General features: G+C 50.9%; 1 long non-coding RNA gene across 1 annotated transcript; it reads right to left on the reverse strand.

Annotated features, from left to right (window-relative positions):
- Positions 1 to 1,356: 1,356 nt before the first annotated feature.
- LOC311224758 lies at positions 1,357 to 21,443 on the reverse strand. Its single transcript, XR_014619467.1, has 3 exons — positions 21,355 to 21,443; positions 3,747 to 3,891; positions 1,357 to 1,403 (listed from the first exon to the last, which is right to left on the reverse strand). It is a non-coding gene; the product is annotated as an uncharacterized lncRNA (long non-coding RNA).
- Positions 21,444 to 21,730: the final 287 nt, after the last annotated feature.

Raw genomic sequence — 21,730 nt, forward strand, 5'->3', positions numbered from 1 at the left:
TCCGTGCTTACGTGTGGAAGTAGGTCAAGTTCTACGTCCACGTTGATGAATGAGGGCCCATGGTCAGGACAGGCAGAGATGCAGTCCCTAGTCCTACTATCCAAAGTGTCTTTTCCCTCCTGGATGATAATAATAATAATAATAATAATAATAATAATAATAATAATAATAATAATAATAATAATAATAATAATAATAATAATAATAATAATAATAATAATAATAATAATAATAATAATAATAATAATAATAATAATAATAATAATAATAATAATAATAATAATAATAATAATAATAATAATAATAATAATAATAATAATAATAATAATAATAATAATAATAATAATAATGATAATAATGATAATAATGATAATAATGATAATAATAATAATAATAATAATAATAATAATGATGCATTTGATTTATAAGGCGCCTTTCAGGACACTAAAAAAAAAGTCCACAAATCGGTGAATGAAAAAATTATAGGATCAAATGAAAACGACTTACTAAAAATGTTTAAAAGTACTAAAAACCAACAAAAAATACCAAACACTAACAAACATTCAGCACAGACAATGGGGATGCTGACATCTAAAAAAAAAAGTTTAAAAAAAAAGTTAAAAAAAAAGTTAAAAAAAAGTTAAAAAAAAGAAAAAATTGGATCCGGGGCTAGAAGAAAAACATCCGGGGCTAAAGCCCCGGAAGCCCAGGGCTAACGACGCCACTGGTGCTCTCGCCAAGAAAAGAAAAAGATGTCGCAAATGTAATGCCACAAATATAATGTTATGTTATGTTGGCTCGCAGCGGGGAGGCCGAAGAAAAGTGTGGTGAGCACAGACCATCGCTATAGTTTCCCAACAGGAGTAATGTCTGGAACGCACCACAGCCTGTCACAAGCAGTAGAGATGTGTCGTAGCAATCCCAAGTGACATTGACCACCAATATAGCAGTGTACATAAAGACCCAGTGCCTCATCCGTAGCTAACAGTGTATTGCACTATCACAGGACCTAGCATGTCCTACCATGCTCTGTAAATAACTTATGTACATATACCGATATGCCCTACTCTGTTTACTTGTTTTATTGCACAATGTTGTTCTATTGGATTCTATTATATGTTATACACACACACACATATGAGCAGAGCATGACCATAACATGACCAATGCATTATGTTACATTGTCATAACATGAACAGTGTGCGTGGGTGTGTAGTGTGTGTGTGTGTTTGTGTGTGTGTTTGTGTGTGTGCACCTTGACAATGTTATCAGAGAATCCTGGTCTGCAGCACTGGAGGATTCTCCGTCTGACCTGCATGGTCGTCTTCTTCAGCAGGAACTGAGAAACCATCTTTGACTGGTCACATGTCCCCTCCATGTCCCGCAAGCCTAGCACCAACAAGCTGGAGCAGCCCACACACACGCACACACACACACACACACACACACACACACACACACACACACACACACACACACACACACACACACTGGTCTAAGCTGCCAGATTTGCGCTCCACCGAGCACACCTTTCTAGTTATTACGGTTGTAACTGAGGGGTACAATTCCCTGACTGTATTAATCAAGTATGGTATCATTAAACCACTACCGTCTTATGTACATTATACTGGCCATACCGTACACGAGTATATGATGAGAACACTTCCCCACTTCCCCTCTTTGAACTGCTGCCGTCAGGCAAGCGACACAGGAGTCTCAAGGCGAGCACAGAAAGACTCAGAAGAAGCTTCTATCCCCAGGCCATCAGGCTGCTAAACGAACAATGAATGAACACTACACAACAACAACCACCAAACGCACATAGCACACACATCCACACGCACACACTCACTTTAAACAAACACACTGTAGCACCCACTCCACACACTTATAGCACACACCCACTTTAAACAAACACACTGTAGCACCCACTCCCCACACTTTATATTTATGGATGAAGGATTGCACTACAACTCGTACACCTTACTGTAAATTGTACCTAAAATTGTACCTCATCCCATTTCTGCTTTGCACTAGATAGTACTGTACATTAGTACACTGCATAGTATTGTGTATTGTATATTATATGGTAACTCAGAACATTGTACATATGTCTATACCGAACACTGTGACCTCATTTTCTTCTTCTAAATTCATGCTATATTATGTTATTATGTTATTTGATACTATCTTGTCTAGCACAGTCTCTGGAGCGTAACAGTAAGAAGCATTTTGTATGAAAGTATTCTGTACTTCTGTATGACAACTATTAAAGAACTTGAACTTGAGAACTTGAATCGGTTCTACACAAAGTTGTCTTTAAGTATTTATTAGCAGCAAGAATACATAATATACTTCACTCTAGATGCGCTTATAAGGCAAAGGAATGTGCGTAGGCAAATCAATAGTGAATGTCCATTCTCATATTACGCATGAGATAAGAATACAACTTGAATATTAGGAATTATATCTAGGGGATACTGGTAGGGGGGGTTCCTACCGGTTGTAAGCCAGCAGGGGGAGGCAATGCTCTAATGCAAAGTCTGGTTCCACGGGGACTCAATAAGCTCCTGCTCGGGGAGGCGGTATATTACTCCCTGCTCGGCAGACGAAAGGCAGCTGTAATCCCAGTATGCGTGCAGCACAGGTGGAAGCCGGTCAGCCTATCCAATAGAGACGGGCTCGAATGATGTTCCTCACGGTAGATCCCACAGCAGTGGGTGTAGACGATTCGTATCCGCTCCAACAGCCCGGTCCAAAGCAATAATAATAATACTCCAGCCGGAAAGGGGCTCTGCATTCACCGGTGTAGATCCTCCGGTGCGCGGTACTTCACATTAACTAAGTTGAACTTGACGTTATTCAACCAAGCTCTGATACTTTCCTATCCTATTCGCACGCGGCTATAAGTGCTCTATTTAGACGCACGGTTGCTCCCTTCACTTGGTCTTTGACTCGTGATGAAGGCTTACTAGTAAGGAGCGAACGATACGTTGAACAAACGTATTAGGATAAAACAAGACTCTATTTTGGGGCAATACGGGCCCACTTCACAGCACGTTGTATCGTAGTGTGAGGCTTCAACTTGTTACTAAGACTGAACTGAACTGAACTGAACTACTTCTGTATTCACCTGCGCCATATTTATATGTTGGGCGAATAAACTAGTACCAGCCTTATTTCTGTCTCGTAGTCCTGGGCAGAACCGGGCATGTACAGACATGTCTTGACGGCATTTATCCTTTCATTCATATATCTAGTTACTAATTAATGCCGTTTATTTCCTTTCCTTTGTATAGGTAAATAATCTATCGACTCTGTATCGTCTGACGTTTGAATATACGTTGCTGACTAAACGCTGACTACACGTTGACTACTGACTAAATGCTATCGACTACTGGCAGTTGCTAAATGCTACTATCCAATGCCAAACGCCGACAGTTACTAACTGTAACCTGACTATCAACAAACTGTTATCCACGTCGACTCTGCTGGACATTACCAAATGCCATATCGACCTCTATACTGACATTATCCACTAACGCTTGAATGTAAGCTGCTACTAACTACCAGCTACAAAGTCCGAATTGTTTCTTTGGTTCAATTTATAAGCCATTCGCCTACACCCTTCCAATGGGGACATTTAGTTGACTCATTGACTGAGACCGCTAGATAATTGGACAATTATCATTATGATTATTACTACTATTATTACTGAAACAAAAGATATCCACCCCTTGTCTTACCAGTCCTCAGCCGCAGTGAAGGCAGACATCCTGCGGGGGCAGTAGAAGGCAGGGTCCAGGCTGGCGCAGGGCAGCAGCTGAGTGTAGAGGAAGACGGGCCGCGTGGCAAACAGCCAGGCCAGCTCAGCAGGCATCACTGGGTAGACTGCATGAGGAACAACACGAGTGACTTACTTTTAGGGCTGTCTTAAATACTTCAAAGCTTCGAAGCTTCGTTCGATGGGCATGGGATTCGAATATGAAAATAAAATTCGATTATGTAAAAAAAAATAAAAAAAAAAATATATATGATTTTTTATTTATTTTTTGCTAAATCAATTCTGCCTCTCTTTGTTAACTACAACAAGCAATGCTGTTTGTTATTTAAGATGAGGTCGGACTCGGCACTGACAGATTTGTGTTCATTGTACTGCTTTTATAAAGCCTCAAATGACGACTTACAATATTTCATGAAAGCAAAGTGTTTAGTTTGTCTAAGATTTAAAAAGGTTTAAACTTTACAGCAATGACAAAGTTGAACAAAGTGCTGTACAAGTCCAACAACATAAAAAAAAATTATAATAACAATTTAATACAAATAAATAAAAAAATAACTATATATATTTTGAATTTTTTTATCTCTGCCCCGAAGCTTCGAATTCCAAAAAAAAACGAAGGTCAGCCCTACTTACTTTACACACTACATTATAACGCATAACCTGCATTCATCATGTAAGCCAAGTGTAAAAGTCACGCCTGCATTCATCATGTAAGCCAAGTGTAAAAGTCACGCCTGCATTAATCATGTAAGCCAAGTGTAAAAGTCACGCCTGCATTCATCATGTAAGCCAAGTGTAAAAGTCACGCCTGCATTAATCATGTAAGCCAAGTGTAAAAGTCACGCCTGCATTAATCATGTAAGCCAAGTGTAAAAGTCACGCCTGCATTCATCATGTAAGCCAAGTGTAAAAGTCACGCCTGCATTCATCATGTAAGCCAAGTGTAAAAGTCACGCCTGCATTCATCATGTAAGCCAAGTGTAAAAGTCACTTCATAATGTAAGCCAAGTGGAAGTCACTTCATAATGTAAGCCAAGTGGAAGTCACTTCATAATGTAAGCAAAGTGTAAAAGTCACTTCATAATGTAAGCCAAGTGGAAGTCACTTCATAATGTAAGCCAAGTGGAAGTCACTTCATAATGTAAGCTAAATGTAAAAGTCACTTCATAATGTAAGCCAAGTGTAAAAGTCACTTCATAATGTAAGCCAAGTGTAAAAGTCACTTCATAATGTAAGCCAAGTGTAAAAGTCACTTCATAATGTAAGCCAAGTGTAAAAGTCACTTCATAATGTAAGCCAAGTGTAAAAGTCACTTCATAATGTAAGCCAAGTGGAAGAGTCACTTCATAATGTAAGCAAAATGTAAAAGTCACTTCATAATGTAAGCCAAGTGTAAAAGTCACTTAAGTGTAAAAGTCACTTCATAATGTAAGCCAAGTGTAAAAGTCACTTCATAATGTAAGCCAAGTGTAAAAGTCACTTCATAATGTAAGCAAAATGTAAAAGTCACTTCATAATGTAAGCCAAGTGTAAAAGTCACTTCCTAATGTAAGCCAAGTGTAAAAGTAACTTCATAATGTAAGCCAAGTGTAAAAGTCACTTCATAATGTAAGCAAAGTATAAAAGTCACTTCATAATGTAAGCAAAGTGTAAAAGTCACTTCATAATGTAAGCCAAGTGTAAAAGTCACTTCATAATGTAAGCAAAGTGTAAAAGTCACTTCATAATGTAAGCCAAGTGTAAAAGTCACTTCATAATGTAAGCCAAGTGGAAGAGTCACTTCATAATGTAAGCAAAATGTAAAAGTCACTTCATAATGTAAGCCAAGTTTAAAAGTCACTTAAGTGTAAAAGTCACTTCATAATGTAAGCCAAGTGTAAAAGTCACTTCATAATGTAAGCCAAGTGTAAAAGTCACTTCATAATGTAAGCAAAATGTAAAAGTCACTTCATAATGTAAGCCAAGTGTAAAAGTCACGCCTGCATTCATCATGTAAGCCAAGTGTAAAAGTCACGCCTGCATTAATCATGTAAGCCAAGTGTAAAAGTCACGCCTGCATTAATCATGTAAGCCAAGTGTAAAAGTCACGCCTGCATTCATCATGTAAGCCAAGTGTAAAAGTCACGCCTGCATTCATCATGTAAGCCAAGTGTAAAAGTCACGCCTGCATTCATCATGTAAGCCAAGTGTAAAAGTCACTTCATAATGTAAGCCAAGTGGAAGTCACTTCATAATGTAAGCCAAGTGGAAGTCACTTCATAATGTAAGCTAAATGTAAAAGTCACTTCATAATGTAAGCCAAGTGTAAAAGTCACTTCATAATGTAAGCAAAGTGTAAAAGTCACTTCATAATGTAAGCCAAGTGGAAGTCACTTCATAATGTAAGCCAAGTGGAAGTCACTTCATAATGTAAGCTAAATGTAAAAGTCACTTCATAATGTAAGCCAAGTGTAAAAGTCACTTCATAATGTAAGCCAAGTGTAAAAGTCACTTCATAATGTAAGCCAAGTGTAAAAGTCACTTCATAATGTAAGCCAAGTGTAAAAGTAACTTCATAATGTAAGCCAAGTGTAAAAGTCACTTCATAATGTAAGCAAAGTATAAAAGTCACTTCATAATGTACGCCAATTGGAAGAGTCACTTCATAATGTAAGCAAAGTGTAAAAGTCACTTCATAATGTAAGCCAAGTGTAAAAGTCACTTCATAATGTAAGCAAAGTGTAAAAGTCACTTCATAATGTAAGCCAAGTGTAAAAGTCACTTCATAATGTAAGCCAAGTGGAAGAGTCACTTCATAATGTAAGCAAAATGTAAAAGTCACTTCATAATGTAAGCCAAGTGTAAAAGTCACTTAAGTGTAAAAGTCACTTCATAATGTAAGCCAAGTGTAAAAGTCACTTCCTAATGTAAGCCAAGTGTAAAAGTCACTTCATAATGTAAGCCAAGTGTAAAAGTCACTTCATAATGTAAGCAAAATGTAAAAGTTTCTTCATAATGTAAGCCAAGTGTAAAAGTCACTTCCTAATGTAAGCCAAGTGTAAAAGTAACTTCATAATGTAAGCCAAGTGTAAAAGTCACTTCATAATGTAAGCAAAGTATAAAAGTCACTTCATAATGTAAGCCAATTGGAAGAGTCACTTCATAATGTAAGCAAAGTGTAAAAGTCACTTCATAATGTAAGCCAAGTGTAAAAGTCACTTCATAATGTAAGCAAAGTGTAAAAGTCACTTCATAATGTAAGCCAAGTGTAAAAGTCACTTCATAATGTAAGCCAAGTGTAAAAGTCACTTCATAATGTAAGCCAAGTGGAAGTCACTTCATAATGTAAGCAAAGTGTAAAAGTCACTTCATAATGTAAGCCGAGTGTAAATGTCACTTCATAATGTAAGCCAAGTATAAAAGTCACTTCATATTGTAAGCAAAGTATAAATGTCACTTCATAATGTAAGCCAAGTATAAAAGTCACTTCATATTGTAAGCCAAGTATAAATGTCACTTCATATTGTAAGCCGAGTGTAAATGTCACTTCATAATGTAAGCAAAATGTAAAAGTTTCTTCATAATGTAAGCCAAGTGTAAAAGTCACTTCCTAATGTAAGCCAAGTGTAAAAGTAACTTCATAATGTAAGCCAAGTGTAAAAGTCACTTCATAATGTAAGCAAAGTATAAAAGTCACTTCATAATGTAAGCCAATTGGAAGAGTCACTTCATAATGTAAGCAAAGTGTAAAAGTCACTTCATAATGTAAGCCAAGTGTAAAAGTCACTTCATAATGTAAGCCAAGTGTAAAAGTCACTTCATAATGTAAGCCAAGTGGAAGTCACTTCATAATGTAAGCAAAGTGTAAAAGTCACTTCATAATGTAAGCCGAGTGTAAATGTCACTTCATAATGTAAGCCAAGTATAAAAGTCACTTCATATTGTAAGCAAAGTATAAATGTCACTTCATAATGTAAGCCAAGTATAAAAGTCACTTCATATTGTAAGCCAAGTATAAATGTCACTTCATATTGTAAGCCGAGTGTAAATGTCACTTCATAATGTAAGCCAAGTGGAAGAGTCACTTAAGTGTAAAAGTCACTTCATAATGTAAGCCAAGTGTAAAAGTCACTTCCTAATGTAAGCCAAGTGTAAAAGTCACTTCATAATGTAAGCAAAATGTAAAAGTCACTTCATAATGTAAGCCAAGTGTAAAAGTCACTTCCTAATGTAAGCCAAGTGTAAAAGTAACTTCATAATGTAAGCCAAGTGTAAAAGTCACTTCATAATGTAAGCAAAATGTAAAAGTCACTTCATAATGTAAGCCAAGTGTAAAAGTCACTTCATAATGTAAGCAAAGTGTAAAAGTCACTTCCTAATGTAAGCCAAGTGTAAAAGTAACTTCATAATGTAAGCCAAGTGTAAAAGTCACTTCATAATGTAAGCAAAGTATAAAAGGTACTTCATAATGTAAGCCGAGTGTAAAAGTCACTTAAGTGTAAAAGTCACTTCCTAATGTAAGCCAAGTGTAAAAGTCACTTCATAATGTAAGCCAAGTGTAAAAGTCACTTCATAATGTAAGCAAAATGTAAAAGTCACTTCATTCAAGCAATATCACACTCGAGGTTGTGTTGTTATACTACTGAATATGTCTGTCTGCCTGCCTGCCTGTTTGTCTGTCTGTCTGTCTCTCTCTCTGCGTGTCTGCCTGCCAGTCTCTCTGTCTGCCTCTCACAGGCAATTATCTTTTCGACAATTGTAAATGACCTCCTTGAACCTGTGTGTGGGAGGTGTGGTTCGGCTGAGAGTCACGACAGGTGCAGCTTGTGAGGTCGTCAGTGTAATTAACCCTCTCTCTCTCTCGTTATTCCAGTTCCCCCTGTGTGTCATGGTCCTGGTCATTGCCCTGCCCTAAAATAGGATAACTTATCTAAGTGAAAACACTCATTATAGCCCTAAAGTGTTGTTTTCATTATGAGTTTAGTCATATGATTATATCAAATAGGCTACACATTGAATATGATTAATTTAATAATTAAATGGAAAACAAATAATAAAACGTACAGATAATTTATTATTATATATATTTTGTTGTGGTTGTTTGTTCTTTATCCGCAGGTGCCTTGACACACTGCGGTATTGTGGTGATGTGGTTACCGCGGCGACAGCCCTACCTCTCTCTAGCCATTCCTAGAGTGCCTTTGCACCCCTTAAGCCAGGGGTAGGCAATTAAGTTTGGCCGAGGGCCAATTTTTTTCCCCAAGCCATTGTATATGTAATGTATATGTATATCAGGAGGTAGAGCAGCAATCTTTTAAGTTGCTCAAGAAGGCTCACACATAGGGTTGGGTACCGTTCACATTTGAACCGATATACCTGTGAATCGATACAGGTACCCGACGGTACCTTTTTTCTGTACTTTAATGTCTAAAGAAATTAATCTACCTACCTCAGTTGTAAAAAAAAATTTGTCCAAACTTCTAATTATTTATTATCATTATTATTTATTTAGAACAATTTGTTAATATATAATATTGCAGCGAGCGTTGTCTGCATCTAGTTTTGTAAAGTATAACCACACTTGCAACCGTTTTCGGCTTGCCATTGCCCCGACTGTTTTGTTGTTGTTGAATCAAGTAAAGTCCTAGTTAAGCGACTAAGCGTGTATTGTGCGTGTGAATGTTGACGCGAGGCACGCCTCATAGGTTTTGTTTCGCGGTAAACTAAACGTTGACGTCATCAGACTTTTTGCAGTACCGAAATGTGGCACCGGTGGATCTCACGTGAATCGGTACTCGGTAGTACCGACGTGATTCGGTCGGTACCCTTAAAAGTACTGGATTCGGTACCCATCCCTACCCACCAACGCCTCTACCCCACTGCGGTGCCTCAGGAAGTGGCACCGTAGAGAGCGTACTGGCGGGCTGTATCACCGTGTGGTGTCGTCATGGCAACGCCACCACTCAGGATAAGAAAGCCATCCAGAGCGTCGTGAGGACGGCAGAAAAGATCATCGGTTGTTCACTGCTGTCCATCGAGGAGATCCATGAGTCCAGGTGCCGGAACAAAGCCATCTCCATCATCCAGGACCACAACCACTCGGGACACCAGCTGTTCTCCAAACTGCGATCCGGTCGCCGGTACCGCAGCATAGGAACCAACACAAACCGGAACAGTTTCTACCCACAGGCCGTGCGCCTGATGAACAGTTAATCCGCTCCTTACTGCACTCAAATGCTGCTACAATGCTCAGCCACTTTACTGCACCCTGGTGCATCAATATAATTTGCAATTATTTTAGCTTGTCTGTGTACTTGTTTTTATTTACTTATACTTAGTTGTACTTATTTTATTGCACATACCACAGACAGTTTATTGTATACAAATACTTTTTTATTCTGTAAATTGTTGCTTGTTTATTCCTTGACGCTGTGGAGCAAACGGAGAGTAAGAATTCCATTGTACTTGTTGCGTGGCAAATAAAACTGTCTGAATCATCTGGTCATGTGAAAGCACAAGAACAGTACAACAAAAATAAATCAATGTGGACCCGTTTGTATCAACGAGCAGATCGCCAAGCATCTAAACAGAACCTTGAAGTCCATGATCCGTACATTTATTCAAGACAACGCATGCAATTAGGAGAGGTGGCTGGACCCCCTGCTGTCTGTGGTGCGGGAGGTGCCCCCTGCTGTCTGTGGAAGGTGCCCCCTGCTGTCTGTGGTGCGGGAGGTGCCCCCTGCTGTCTGTGGGAGGTGCCCCCTGCTGTCTGTGGAAGGTGCCCCCTGCTGTCTGTGGAAGGTGCCCCCTGCTGTCTGTGGTGTGGGAGGTGCCCCCTGCTGTCTGTGGTGTGGGAGGTGCCCCCTGCTGTCTGTGGTGTGGGAGGTGCCCCCTGCTGTCTGTGGAAGGTGCCCCCTGCTGTCTGTGGTGTGGGAGGTGCCCCCTGCTGTCTGTGGTGCGGGAGGTGCCCCCTGCTGTCTGTGGTGTGGGAGGTGCCCCCTGCTGTCTGTGGTGCGGGAGGTGCCCCCTGCTGTCTGTGGTGTGGGAGGTGCCCCCTGCTGTCTGTGGTGCGGGAGGTGCCCCCTGCTGTCTGTGGTGTGGGAGGTGCCCCCTGCTGTCTGTGGTGCGGGAGGTGCCCCCTGCTGTCTGTGGTGCGGGAGGTGCCCCCTGCTGTCTGTGGTGTGGGAGGTGCCCCCTGCTGTCTGTGGTGCGGGAGGTGCCCCCTGCTGTCTGTGGGAGGTGCCCCCTGCTGTCTGTGGTGTGGGAGGTGCCCCCTGCTGTCTGTGGTGCGGGAGGTGCCCCCTGCTGTCTGTGGTGCGGGAGGTGCCCCCTGCTGTCTGTGGTGTGGGAGGTGCCCCCTGCTGTCTGTGGTGTGGGAGGTGCCCCCTGCTGTCTGTGGTGTGGGAGGTGCCCCCTGCTGTCTGTGGAAGGTGCCCCCTGCTGTCTGTGGTGTGGGAGGTGCCCCCTGCTGTCTGCGGAAGGTGCCCCCTGCTGTCTGTGGTGTGGGAGGTGCCCCCTGCTGTCTGTGGTGTGGGAGGTGCCCCCTGCTGTCTGTGGTGTGGGAGGTGCCCCCTGCTGTCTGTGGTGTGGGAGGTGCCCCCTGCTGTCTGTGGTGTGGGAGGTGCCCCCTGCTGTCTGTGGTGTGGGAGGTGCCCCCTGCTGTCTGTGGTGCGGGAGGTGCCCCCTGCTGTCTGTGGTGTGGGAGGTGCCCCCTGCTGTCTGTGGTGTGGGAGGTGCCCCCTGCTGTCTGTGGTGTGGGAGGTGCCCCCTGCTGTCTGTGGGAGGTGCCCCCTGCTGTCTGTGGTGTGGGAGGTGCCCCCTGCTGTCTGTGGTGCGGGAGGTGCCCCCTGCTGTCTGTGGTGCGGGAGGTGCCCCCTGCTGTCTGTGGGAGGTGCCCCCTGCTGTCTGTGGTGTGGGAGGTGCCCCCTGCTGTCTGTGGTGCGGGAGGTGCCCCCTGCTGTCTGTGGTGTGGGAGGTGCCCCCTGCTGTCTGTGGTGTGGGAGGTGCCCCCTGCTGTCTGTGGAAGGTGCCCCCTGCTGTCTGTGGAAGGTGCCCCCTGCTGTCTGTGGTGTGGGAGGTGCCCCCTGCTGTCTGTGGAAGGTGCCCCCTGCTGTCTGTGGAAGGTGCCCCCTGCTGTCTGTGGTGCGGGAGGTGCCCCCTGCTGTCTGTGGTGTGGGAGGTGCCCCCTGCTGTCTGTGGGAGGTGCCCCCTGCTGTCTGTGGTGCGGGAGGTGCCCCCTGCTGTCTGTGGAAGGTGCCCCCTGCTGTCTGTGGTGTGGGAGGTGCCCCCTGCTGTCTGTGGAAGGTGCCCCCTGCTGTCTGTGGTGTGGGAGGTGCCCCCTGCTGTCTGTGGTGTGGGAGGTGCCCCCTGCTGTCTGTGGTGCGGGAGGTGCCCCCTGCTGTCTGTGGTGTGGGAGGTGCCCCCTGCTGTCTGTGGTGTGGGAGGTGCCCCCTGCTGTCTGTGGTGTGGGAGGTGCCCCCTGCTGTCTGTGGTGTGGGAGGTGCCCCCTGCTGTCTGTGGAAGGTGCCCCCTGCTGTCTGTGGTGTGGGAGGTGCCCCCTGCTGTCTGTGGTGTGGGAGGTGCCCCCTGCTGTCTGTGGTGCGGGAGGTGCCCCCTGCTGTCTGTGGGAGGTGCCCCCTGCTGTCTGTGGTGTGGGAGGTGCCCCCTGCTGTCTGTGGTGTGGGAGGTGCCCCCTGCTGTCTGTGGTGTGGGAGGTGCCCCCTGCTGTCTGTGGTGCGGGAGGTGCCCCCTGCTGTCTGTGGAAGGTGCCCCCTGCTGTCTGTGGTGTGGGAGGTGCCCCCTGCTGTCTGTGGTGTGGGAGGTGCCCCCTGCTGTCTGTGGTGTGGGAGGTGCCCCCTGCTGTCTGTGGTGTGGGAGGTGCCCCCTGCTGTCTGTGGTGTGGGAGGTGCCCCCTGCTGTCTGTGGTGTGGGAGGTGCCCCCTGCTGTCTGTGGTGTGGGAGGTGCCCCCTGCTGTCTGTGGTGTGGGAGGTGCCCCCTGCTGTCTGTGGAAGGTGCCCCCTGCTGTCTGTGGTGTGGGAGGTGCCCCCTGCTGTCTGTGGTGTGGAAGGTGCCCCCTGCTGTCTGTGGTGTGGGAGGTGCCCCCTGCTGTCTGTGGTGCGGGAGGTGCCCCCTGCTGTCTGTGGTGTGGGAGGTGCCCCCTGCTGTCTGTGGTGTGGGAGGTGCCCCCTGCTGTCTGTGGGAGGTGCCCCCTGCTGTCTGTGGTGTGGGAGGTGCCCCCTGCTGTCTGTGGTGTGGAAGGTGCCCCCTGCTGTCTGTGGTGTGGGAGGTGCCCCCTGCTGTCTGTGGTGTGGGAGGTGCCCCCTGCTGTCTGTGGTGTGGGAGGTGCCCCCTGCTGTCTGTGGTGCGGGAGGTGCCCCCTGCTGTCTGTGGTGCGGGAGGTGCCCCCTGCTGTCTGTGGTGTGGGAGGTGCCCCCTGCTGTCTGTGGTGCGGGAGGTGCCCCCTGCTGTCTGTGGTGCGGGAGGTGCCCCCTGCTGTCTGTGGGAGGTGCCCCCTGCTGTCTGTGGTGTGGGAGGTGCCCCCTGCTGTCTGTGGTGCGGGAGGTGCCCCCTGCTGTCTGTGGTGTGGGAGGTGCCCCCTGCTGTCTGTGGTGTGGGAGGTGCCCCCTGCTGTCTGTGGAAGGTGCCCCCTGCTGTCTGTGGAAGGTGCCCCCTGCTGTCTGTGGTGTGGGAGGTGCCCCCTGCTGTCTGTGGAAGGTGCCCCCTGCTGTCTGTGGTGTGGGAGGTGCCCCCTGCTGTCTGTGGTGTGGGAGGTGCCCCCTGCTGTCTGTGGTGCGGGAGGTGCCCCCTGCTGTCTGTGGTGTGGGAGGTGCCCCCTGCTGTCTGTGGTGTGGGAGGTGCCCCCTGCTGTCTGTGGTGTGGGAGGTGCCCCCTGCTGTCTGTGGTGTGGGAGGTGCCCCCTGCTGTCTGTGGTGTGGGAGGTGCCCCCTGCTGTCTGTGGTGTGGGAGGTGCCCCCTGCTGTCTGTGGTGCGGGAGGTGCCCCCTGCTGTCTGTGGGAGGTGCCCCCTGCTGTCTGTGGTGTGGGAGGTGCCCCCTGCTGTCTGTGGTGTGGGAGGTGCCCCCTGCTGTCTGTGGTGTGGGAGGTGCCCCCTGCTGTCTGTGGTGTGGGAGGTGCCCCCTGCTGTCTGTGGTGTGGGAGGTGCCCCCTGCTGTCTGTGGTGCGGGAGGTGCCCCCTGCTGTCTGTGGAAGGTGCCCCCTGCTGTCTGTGGTGTGGGAGGTGCCCCCTGCTGTCTGTGGTGTGGGAGGTGCCCCCTGCTGTCTGTGGTGTGGGAGGTGCCCCCTGCTGTCTGTGGTGTGGGAGGTGCCCCCTGCTGTCTGTGGTGTGGGAGGTGCCCCCTGCTGTCTGTGGAAGGTGCCCCCTGCTGTCTGTGGTGTGGGAGGTGCCCCCTGCTGTCTGTGGTGTGGAAGGTGCCCCCTGCTGTCTGTGGTGTGGGAGGTGCCCCCTGCTGTCTGTGGTGCGGGAGGTGCCCCCTGCTGTCTGTGGTGTGGGAGGTGCCCCCTGCTGTCTGTGGGAGGTGCCCCCTGCTGTCTGTGGTGTGGGAGGTGCCCCCTGCTGTCTGTGGTGTGGAAGGTGCCCCCTGCTGTCTGTGGTGTGGGAGGTGCCCCCTGCTGTCTGTGGTGTGGGAGGTGCCCCCTGCTGTCTGTGGTGTGGGAGGTGCCCCCTGCTGTCTGTAGTGTGGGAGGTGCCCCCTGCTGTCTGTGGTGTGGGAGGTGCCCCCTGCTGTCTGTGGTGTGGGAGGTGCCCCCTGCTGTCTGTGGTGTGGGAGGTGCCCCCTGCTGTCTGTGGTGTGGGAGGTGCCCCCTGCTGTCTGTGGTGTGGGAGGTGCCCCCTGCTGTCTGTGGTGTGGGAGGTGCCCCCTGCTGTCTGTGGTGTGGGAGGTGCCCCCTGCTGTCTGTGGGAGGTGCCCCCTGCTGTCTGTGGTGTGGGAGGTGCCCCCTGCTGTCTGTGGTGCGGGAGGTGCCCCCTGCTGTCTGTGGTGCGGGAGGTGCCCCCTGCTGTCTGTGGTGCGGGAGGTGCCCCCTGCTGTCTGTGGTGCGGGAGGTGCCCCCTGCTGTCTGTGGTGTGGGAGGTGCCCCCTGCTGTCTGTGGTGTGGGAGGTGCCCCCTGCTGTCTGTGGTGTGGGAGGTGCCCCCTGCTGTCTGTGGGAGGTGCCCCCTGCTGTCTGTGGTGTGGGAGGTGCCCCCTGCTGTCTGTGGTGCGGGAGGTGCCCCCTGCTGTCTGTGGTGCGGGAGGTGCCCCCTGCTGTCTGTGGGAGGTGCCCCCTGCTGTCTGTGGTGCGGGAGGTGCCCCCTGCTGTCTGTGGTGTGGGAGGTGCCCCCTGCTGTCTGTGGTGCGGGAGGTGCCCCCTGCTGTCTGTGGTGCGGGAGGTGCCCCCTGCTGTCTGTGGTGTGGGAGGTGCCCCCTGCTGTCTGTGGTGTGGGAGGTGCCCCCTGCTGTCTGTGGGAGGTGCCCCCTGCTGTCTGTGGTGTGGGAGGTGCCCCCTGCTGTCTGTGGTGCGGGAGGTGCCCCCTGCTGTCTGTGGTGCGGGAGGTGCCCCCTGCTGTCTGTGGGAGGTGCCCCCTGCTGTCTGTGGTGTGGGAGGTGCCCCCTGCTGTCTGTGGTGTGGGAGGTGCCCCCTGCTGTCTGTGGGAGGTGCCCCCTGCTGTCTGTGGTGCGGGAGGTGCCCCCTGCTGTCTGTGGTGTGGGAGGTGCCCCCTGCTGTCTGTGGTGTGGGAGGTGCCCCCTGCTGTCTGTGGAAGGTGCCCCCTGCTGTCTGTGGTGCGGGAGGTGCCCCCTGCTGTCTGTGGTGCGGGAGGTGCCCCCTGCTGTCTGTGGGAGGTGCCCCCTGCTGTCTGTGGTGTGGGAGGTGCCCCCTGCTGTCTGTGGTGTGAGAGGTGCCCCCTGCTGTCTGTGGGAGGTGCCCCCTGCTGTCTGTGGTGCGGGAGGTGCCCCCTGCTGTCTGTGGTGTGGGAGGTGCCCCCTGCTGTCTGTGGTGTGGGAGGTGCCCCCTGCTGTCTGTGGAAGGTGCCCCCTGCTGTCTGTGGTGTGGGAGGTGCCCCCTGCTGTCTGTGGTGCGGGAGGTGCCCCCTGCTGTCTGTGGTGTGGGAGGTGCCCCCTGCTGTCTGTGGTGCGGGAGGTGCCCCCTGCTGTCTGTGGTGCGGGAGGTGCCCCCTGCTGTCTGTGGTGCGGGAGCTGCCCCCTGCTGTCTGTGGTGCGGGAGGTGCCCCCTGCTGTCTGTGGGAGGTGCCCCCTGCTGTCTGTGGTGTGGGAGGTGCCCCCTGCTGTCTGTGGTGTGGGAGGTGCCCCCTGCTGTCTGTGGTGCGGGAGGTGCCCCCTGCTGTCTGTGGGAGGTGCCCCCTGCTGTCTGTGGTGTGGGAGGTGCCCCCTGCTGTCTGTGGTGTGGGAGGTGCCCCCTGCTGTCTGTGGGAGGTGCCCCCTGCTGTCTGTGGGAGGTGCCCCCTGCTGTCTGTGGTGCGGGAGGTGCCCCCTGCTGTCTGTGGGAGGTGCCCCCTGCTGTCTGTGGTGCGGGAGGTGCCCCCTGCTGTCTGTGGGAGGTGCCCCCTGCTGTCTGTGGTGTGGGAGGTGCCCCCTGCTGTCTGTGGGAGGTGCCCCCTGCTGTCTGTGGTGTGGGAGGTGCCCCCTGCTGTCTGTGGTGCGGGAGGTGCCCCCTGCTGTCTGTGGTGCGGGAGGTGCCCCCTGCTGTCTGTGGGAGGTGCCCCCTGCTGTCTGTGGTGCGGGAGGTGCCCCCTGCTGTCTGTGGGAGGTGCCCCCTGCTGTCTGTGGTGCGGGAGGTGCCCCCTGCTGTCTGTGGGAGGTGCCCCCTGCTGTCTGTGGTGTGGGAGGTGCCCCCTGCTGTCTGTGGGAGGTGCCCCCTGCTGTCTGTGGTGTGGGAGGTGCCCCCTGCTGTCTGTGGTGCGGGAGGTGCCCCCTGCTGTCTGTGGTGCGGGAGGTGCCCCCTGCTGTCTGTGGGAGGTGCCCCCTGCTGTCTGTGGTGTGGGAGGTGCCCCCTGCTGTCTGTGGTGTGGGAGGTGCCCCCTGCTGTCTGTGGTGTGGGAGGTGCCCCCTGCTGTCTGTGGGAGGTGCCCCCTGCTGTCTGTGGTGTGGGAGGTGCCCCCTGCTGTCTGTGGTGTGGGAGGTGCCCCCTGCTGTCTGTGGAAGGTGCCCCCTGCTGTCTGTGGTGTGGGAGGTGCCCCCTGCTGTCTGTGGTGTGGGAGGTGCCCCCTGCTGTCTGTGGTGTGGGAGGTGCCCCCTGCTGTCTGTGGGAGGTGCCCCCTGCTGTCTGTGGTGTGGGAGGTGCCCCCTGCTGTCTGTGGTGTGGGAGGTGCCCCCTGCTGTCTGTGGTGCGGGAGGTGCCCCCTGCTGTCTGTGGGAGGTGCCCCCTGCTGTCTGTGGTGTGGGAGGTGCCCCCTGCTGTCTGTGGTGTGGGAGGTGCCCCCTGCTGTCTGTGGTGTGAGAGGTGCCCCCTGCTGTCTGTGGGAGGTGCCCCCTGCTGTCTGTGGTGCGGGAGGTGCCCCCTGCTGTCTGTGGGAGGTGCCCCCTGCTGTCTGCGGGAGGTGCCCCCTGCTGTCTGTGGGAGGTGCCCCCTGCTGTCTGTGGTGCGGGAGGTGCCCCCTGCTGTCTGTGGGAGGTGCCCCCTGCTGTCTGTGGTGTGGGAGGTGCCCCCTGCTGTCTGTGGGAGGTGCCCCCTGCTGTCTGTGGTGTGGGAGGTGCCCCCTGCTGTCTGTGGTGCGGGAGGTGCCCCCTGCTGTCTGTGGTGCGGGAGGTGCCCCCTGCTGTCTGTGGGAGGTGCCCCCTGCTGTCTGTGGTGCGGGAGGTGCCCCCTGCTGTCTGTGGGAGGTGCCCCCTGCTGTCTGTGGTGCGGGAGGTGCCCCCTGCTGTCTGTGGGAGGTGCCCCCTGCTGTCTGTGGTGTGGGAGGTGCCCCCTGCTGTCTGTGGGAGGTGCCCCCTGCTGTCTGTGGTGTGGGAGGTGCCCCCTGCTGTCTGTGGTGCGGGAGGTGCCCCCTGCTGTCTGTGGGAGGTGCCCCCTGCTGTCTGTGGGAGGTGCCCCCTGCTGTCTGTGGTGTGGGAGGTGCCCCCTGCTGTCTGTGGTGTGGGAGGTGCCCCCTGCTGTCTGTGGTGTGGGAGGTGCCCCCTGCTGTCTGTGGGAGGTGCCCCCTGCTGTCTGTGGTGTGGGAGGTGCCCCCTGCTGTCTGTGGAAGGTGCCCCCTGCTGTCTGTGGTGTGGGAGGTGCCCCCTGCTGTCTGTGGTGTGGGAGGTGCCCCCTGCTGTCTGTGGTGTGGGAGGTGCCCCCTGCTGTCTGTGGGAGGTGCCCCCTGCTGTCTGTGGTGTGGGAGGTGCCCCCTGCTGTCTGTGGTGTGGGAGGTGCCCCCTGCTGTCTGTGGTGCGGGAGGTGCCCCCTGCTGTCTGTGGGAGGTGCCCCCTGCTGTCTGTGGTGTGGGAGGTGCCCCCTGCTGTCTGTGGTGTGGGAGGTGCCCCCTGCTGTCTGTGGTGTGGGAGGTGCCCCCTGCTGTCTGTGGGAGGTGCCCCCTGCTGTCTGTGGGAGGTGCCCCCTGCTGTCTGTGGTGCGGGAGGTGCCCCCTGCTGTCTGTGGGAGGTGCCCCCTGCTGTCTGCGGGAGGTGCCCCCTGCTGTCTGTGGGAGGTGCCCCCTGCTGTCTGTGGTGCGGGAGGTGCCCCCTGCTGTCTGTGGGAGGTGCCCCCTGCTGTCTGTGGTGCGGGAGGTGCCCCCTGCTGTCTGTGGGAGGTGCCCCCTGCTGTCTGTGGTGCGGGAGGTGCCCCCTGCTGTCTGTGGGAGGTGCCCCCTGCTGTCTGTGGTGCGGGAGGTGCCCCCTGCTGTCTGTGGGAGGTGCCCCCTGCTGTCTGTGGTGCGGGAGGTGCCCCCTGCTGTCTGTGGGAGGTGCCCCCTGCTGTCTGTGGTGCGGGAGGTGCCCCCTGCTGTCTGTGGGAGGTGCCCCCTGCTGTCTGTGGTGTGGGAGGTGCCCCCTGCTGTCTGTGGTGCGGGAGGTGCCCCCTGCTGTCTGTGGGAGGTGCCCCCTGCTGTCTGTGGTGTGGGAGGTGCCCCCTGCTGTCTGTGGTGTGGGAGGTGCCCCCTGCTGTCTGTGGTGTGGGAGGTGCCCCCTGCTGTCTGTGGTGCGGGAGGTGCCCCCTGCTGTCTGTGGTGTGGGAGGTGCCCCCTGCTGTCTGTGGTGCGGGAGGTGCCCCCTGCTGTCTGTGGTGTGGGAGGTGCCCCCTGCTGTCTGTGGTGTGGGATCTTGGACCTCATTAACCAAACCGCATTAACAGAAATGTATGTAGTGTGGTAGTGAAAGGGTTAACCTGCTGTAGTGTGGTAGTGAAAGGGTTAACCCTTTGTCATGTGGCAGTGAAAGGGTTAACAGTCTGTATTGTTGCAGTGAAAGGGTTAACCATTTGGCGGTGAAAGGGTTAAAGAAAACAGGGAATTGGAAGTGATGTGGGTCGGAGTTACGTATGTGTTTATTTACTTGTCTATTGTTGCTTTGTTTGTTTGTACTATAGTATTATTTATTCATTTGTCATTTATTTGTGCTCAATGTTATTTTCTCTTCATGTTTTGGGGGGGGGGGTCTTGGGTGGGGAGGGTGGCTGAGCTGGGGGTGATAGGATGGGGAGGGTGAAAGGGTTTATACGTAAAATGTTCTATACATTTTTTGTAAAGTGTTTCAATTGAAAAATATCAATAAATAGATTTATTACTTATTTATTATTATTATAATGTTTTTTTGAAGAAAAAGGGTTCTGGACCCGAGAGCAAAACTCCACTCACTCTGGCAGTCATTGCGGAAGAATGTGCAACAGAGGGGCAAGGCTGAGACAGTTTGCTCTGGGAGAGATTTTTTTCTTTTTTTTAAACACTAACCCTCTTACCATCTTATACTATCATGCACTGTTCCTACTATACTAATATGTCTTCTTTACTACTATGCACTCAACACTGCAGCACCCAAGTTTCAGCACTGTTTGACACAACACATTGTTACTCAGTTGTAAGAGTTGTACCCTTCCTACTGACTTAATACAGAACTTGTAAGTCGCTTTGGATAAAAGCGTCAGCTAAATGACAAAATGTAAATGTAAATAAGATAAACCTTTATTCAGCCCTGTAGGGAAATTCAGATATCATAGCAGCAACAGCAACTCTGGCCAAAGTGCAAGGATTATATATGTAATTTTCCTTTATCGCCTAAATAACATCTCATCCCATATCTTACTGACCTCCTTTCCTCCTACCACCCCTCTCAGTCCCTCAGATCCACCCCAGCCTGCCTGCCTCCTCTCTTTTAATATACTTGTGCTGTTCAAGTTGGTCATGAGCAGTAAAACTCCTGTTTTTATACATAATCAGATTGTTTTTAGTAATACTGTGCACGAGCATTACACTAGAGGTTCCAGTAGTGGGCAGCTTGAATTGCCAGGTCCTAAAACCAATGCTTTAAGGAGATATTTTATTTTTAGAGCATTAACTCTTTGGAAAAACCTGCCTCAAAACCTCTGCTGCATTTACAGTAGATTCACTTTAAAAAATAATCTTAAATTGTTTTTAACACTGTAAAGTATTTTTGTTTTACACTGTAATGTAATTTTAGCTATCTTAAGTGTTAGTTTCATTATGCATTGTGTGTACTGACTTTTAATAATTTTGTTTTTGCAATAATAATTGTTTTTGTATGTTTTTTTGTGTGTGGACCCCAGGAAGACTAGCTGGTTGCTATGGCACCAGCTAATGGGGATCCTTAATCAAATCAAATCAAATCAAATCAAATCAAATCAAATCAAATCAAATCAAATCAAAATCTCTCCTCCTACCAACCCTCTCAGTCCCTCAGATCCACCTCAGCCTGGCTGCCTCCTCTCCCACTACCAACCCTCTGAGTCCCTCAGATCCACCTCAGCCTGGCTGCCTCCTCTCCCACTACCAACCCTCTGAGTCCCTCAGATCCACCTCAGCCTGCCTGCCTCCTCTCCCACTACCAACCCTCTGAGTCCCTCAGATCCACCTCAGCCTGGCTGCCTCCTCTCCCACTACCAACCCTCTTAGTCCCTCAGATCCACCACAGCCTGCCTGCCTCCTCTCCCACTACCAACCCTCTGAGTCCCTCAGATCCACCTCAGCCTGGCTGCCTCCTCTCCCACTACCAACCCTCTGAGTCCCTCAGATCCACCTCAGCCTGCCTGCCTCCTCTCCCACTACCAACCCTCTGAGTCCCTCAGATCCACCTCAGCCTGCCTGCCTCCTCTCCCACTACCAACCCTCTCAGTCCCTCAGATCCACCTCAGCCTGCCTGCCTCCTCTCCCACTACCAACCCTCTGAGTCCCTCAGATCCACCTCAGCCTGCCTTCTCAAGTTCTCATCTCCACTGTCTTCCCTTAGCCCCCATCCATCCTTGTGTTACGCTTGTCTGATGTTTGTCTCACTACCTCCGCCCATCAGTGTAAAGCCACTTTGAGTGCTAGAAAAGCTCTATACAAATGTAATGTATTATTATTGTCATTATTATCCCAAACAGCTGAATCTGTACAAAGCAAAGCAAAATAAATGTTCCATAATATCCTTTAAATGAGTTGTGACTCACTCGTTCTCGTGGCAGCCCTGTGGTGCTGGTCGTGGACGGGTGCCTGCCTCAACTCCTCTAGCAATTCTAGCGCCCCCTGGAGGTTGGACACTCTGAAAGCACTGGAGAAAGCAGGCTGGTCAGCCATGCTCATCTCACCACGCTGGGCCAACATCTGCAACTCAAACTGGGGTGGGGGGGGGGCAGAGAGAGAGAAAGAGAGAGAGAGAGTGAGAGAGCGAGAGAGAGAATCAAACCGGCCCCTAACTATAAACAAGATCCCTGCATCTCCCTATAACCAGCTAGGGCTGAACGATGTGGAAAACATATTGGACTGATACTGCAACTGCGATATGATTGATGATATTAGAGAGAATGATTAATTTCATAGCGTGAT

The sequence above is a fragment of the Notolepis coatsorum genome (assembly GCF_963971535.1).
Source record: "Notolepis coatsorum genome assembly, chromosome: 3".
In the NCBI taxonomy this organism is placed as follows: Eukaryota; Metazoa; Chordata; class Actinopteri; order Aulopiformes; family Paralepididae; genus Notolepis; species Notolepis coatsorum.